The sequence below is a fragment of the Schistocerca serialis genome, chromosome 7, assembly GCF_023864345.2.
Source record: "Schistocerca serialis cubense isolate TAMUIC-IGC-003099 chromosome 7, iqSchSeri2.2, whole genome shotgun sequence".
Lineage (NCBI taxonomy): Eukaryota > Metazoa > Arthropoda > Insecta > Orthoptera > Acrididae > Schistocerca > Schistocerca serialis.
In genome coordinates, this window is record NC_064644.1 from 413,548,631 (window position 1) to 413,551,544 (window position 2,914).

The 2,914-nt window shown below is 36.9% G+C and overlaps 1 long non-coding RNA gene across 1 annotated transcript; it reads left to right on the forward strand.

Annotated features, from left to right (window-relative positions):
• Positions 1-1,491: 1,491 nt before the first annotated feature.
• On the forward strand, positions 1,492-2,074 carry LOC126412203 (uncharacterized). The gene is made up of 3 exons (XR_007575258.1): positions 1,492-1,616; positions 1,738-1,808; positions 1,953-2,074. It is a non-coding gene; the product is annotated as an uncharacterized LOC126412203 (long non-coding RNA).
• The last annotated feature ends 840 nt before the right edge of the window (positions 2,075-2,914 follow it).

The window sequence follows — 2,914 nt, forward strand, 5'->3', positions numbered from 1 at the left end:
ATCTTATACCCTCCTTTCAAGACCCTGTCCTTTCCGTTCAACTGCTCTTCCAAGTCCTTTGCTGTTTCTGACAGAATTACAATGTCATCGGCGAACCTCAAAGTATTTATTTCTTTTCCATGGATTTTAATACCTACTCCGAATTTTTCTTTTGTTTCCTTTACTGCTTGCTCAATATACAGATTGAATAGCATCGGGGAGACGCTACAACCCTGTCTCACTCGCTTCCCAACCACTGCTTCCCTTTCATACCCCTAGACTCTTATAACTGCCATCTGCTTCCTGTACAATTTATAAATAGCCTTTCGATCTCTGTATTGTACCCCTGCCACCTTCAGAATTTGAAAGAGTGTATTCCAGTCAACATTGTCAAAAGCTTTCTCTAAATCTACAAATGCTTGAAACGTAGGTTTGCCTTTCCTTAATCTTTCTTCTAAGATAAGTCGTAGGGTCAGTATTGCCTCACGTGTTCCAAGTTCAAAGACTTTTCGAAAACTGCGAAAAAATATAAAGTAAACATATCGGCACTCGATATTGCCATTTCGATATCGATATAAAGGCGAAAGAAACTATAAAATAAATAAAATAAAATAAAATAAAATATTAATTATGTATTATTGTATGATAGTGATTGGTTGTAATTAATATTTGCGTATCTGGAACTTGGACGTTTAATTATTCGGTATCAGACGCTTGACAATGGCTTTTTCGTAAACGTAATGTTATTCGTAGTTGACCGTGAAATAAGACTCAAATAATCGGACTTCGTATTTAAATCGTTTCCAAAGACTGCTGCGGTAGGTGCGGACTCAAATCTAAATCTCAATATTAGAATAATTTGCCAGCCATGTCAATACGTCGTACAGAGGTGACTGTCTACTAAACATAAAAAGTTTACACAGTTAGTTAAATCAGATATATTCAACGAATAAGCCTACAGTTAAATAATTCTACTTACTTTCATAAATATAAATTCTTTACAGATTCGAGTGCCTAGTAAGATTGCAACTCGCAGTGATCTTATATAACATTAAATATGGCGGTGTGCCAGTCAATAAAAAATACGTGCTTCCAGCACCACTTGTCCAAGACCTCCCTCTCCTTAATCAAACATAAGAGTACCGTAATTGTGTTTTTGTTTTATCAGCGACACAGCGCTGCAGTTCTGTGCCATAGGCTTTATTTATTTCTCACAGATTAATTATTTAATTAGGATTTCGCGTTTCCGAGGAAACTCACGCACGGCATGCAAATGTGCCTTTATATTGCCCCCTGAATTGCGAGGCGAAAGGACACACCTGCAGGCGAGCAATTCACCTAAAGGCACAAGAAAATCTAAGTTATCTACAACTATTTACATGACTTACATTATACTGTATATTATATACAAAATTTGAATGACGCGCGTGCGCCGAAAAAGTTCTTATGTTGGCTAAACAGAGTGCGCGCATGCGCAGAAGCGTCTGTGTGACTCCGACACTGCCGTTATATCGTAAATTTAGATCACGCGGCTCAGTATTGCAGTTCATATTGTTCGTGTGCGCGCGCATTTCTTAGTCGTTGCACAAAGAAAATATTCCACCAAGATTACATATGAAGACAACATTCTATGACAGGTAACTTAGTTTTAAAATTACAATATTTGTTATAATACAATACAACTTTAGATTGTTGAATGTTCTTAGTTACATAGTATTGCAATGAAATGCTTCAACGAAAAATGTCCTGTTGTTTCAGGTGCGTTGACCTATACACATCGTGTCGTTATTACAGTTTATATTCATCTACTGCACAGTACTGTTTCACAGGTTAGTGTCGTCGTGGTAAAATTTTTTGATCACAGTAACATCGCTGTATAACAACGTGATTGATACATAAGCATGTCCATTTCCTATTTCCATTATAGTCGTTGTGATGCAGTTCGTTGTGACAAAAAGCATTGTTTATTACAGATCAGACGTGACCCGTCGAGTAATTAGTCCATATGCAGTTCGTTTTCGATATTCCGTGGAAGCTTGGTTGCAGAACCTCGGACGGCACATAGCTGGCGTCGATCCTTGGACAGTCCAGGTAAGTGTGTCCGTCACATTTCGAGAACATACCATTCCCTGAAGTTCCAACCAAAATTCTTCCACTCGTCGTGTTGTTTTCTGGACAGGCACGTTGTGACCATTTAGTCCAGTTAACATCTTGAAGTTAGATACTGTAGTAATGTCACTAGACGATGCACCAATTACGCACTTCACATTTTCAGTTTTTTTTTTTGCTAAATATAGCTCACCTACATGTTCGTAGTTACTCATCAAAGAAATCGTTCATCGCGTTTACAAAGGTACGATGCATGATGAATGTCATTAACAGTTTCTTTCACATAGGTTTCTGCATAGTTGCAGACTTAGTAATGTACGTTAATGTCCGTGATCAGTGGTTCACTACGCATTTTTTTTTTAAAGTTTTTCACATTTTGGCACTCGTTATCGTTCAAATTTTCACACAGTAACAGTTACATTATACATCAGTTTAAAAAAAAAACATAAGTAATCATACATATACAAGTCACATATTTTCTTAGCATAAACATAATACAGTTACACATAAACATGTTTACATCATTATTACATAGCTATAAATTATTACATTGTGTCACATTTGATTACATGGATTGCAGATATTTACGTCCTCTTTAACGGTTTTGCTGGTATTTTATCGATGTTTTTTGTGATGTCATCTGAAATTAAGATAGGTTAGACACAACATTCATTACATCAGTAGGCAAGACCAGGCGTTTTCGCTACTCAATAAATATTCAAAATAATAAGAGACGGAAAACTGTTCGATTCCTCGCGTTTTGTGCGTGTGTGTATAGTGTCTGTGTGGCCTTGGCTACTGGTAGATGCTTTTCTTGCTGAGAGAT